Source organism: Antrostomus carolinensis, unplaced genomic scaffold (genome assembly GCF_000700745.2).
Source record: "Antrostomus carolinensis isolate BGI_N321 unplaced genomic scaffold, ASM70074v2 scaffold34758, whole genome shotgun sequence".
In the NCBI taxonomy this organism is placed as follows: Eukaryota; Metazoa; Chordata; class Aves; order Caprimulgiformes; family Caprimulgidae; genus Antrostomus; species Antrostomus carolinensis.
This window is the reverse complement of record NW_010334250.1, coordinates 15,326-15,639: the sequence shown is the minus strand read 5'-3', so window position 1 is coordinate 15,639 and position 314 is coordinate 15,326.

The window sequence follows — 314 nt, the reverse complement described above, 5'->3', positions numbered from 1 at the left end:
GGTGCGAGGCCATAAACAACAGGGAAATACTGATCAAACAGGAACAAAAAACCTCCGTGTTTATTTCTCCTTCAGGCTGTGGATTATTATTATTTTCCTTTTTTTCCCCTCCCCACATCCAATCCACTTGGTTCCTTGTCCTTTCGGGAGCAGGTGCGAGGCCATAAACAACAGGGAAATACTGATCAAACAGGAACAAAAAACCTCCGTGTTTATTTCTCCTTCAGGCTGTGGATTATTATTATTTTCCTTTTTTTCCCCTCCCCACATCCAATCCACTTGGTTCCTTGTCCTTTCGGGAGCACTAAATTCAT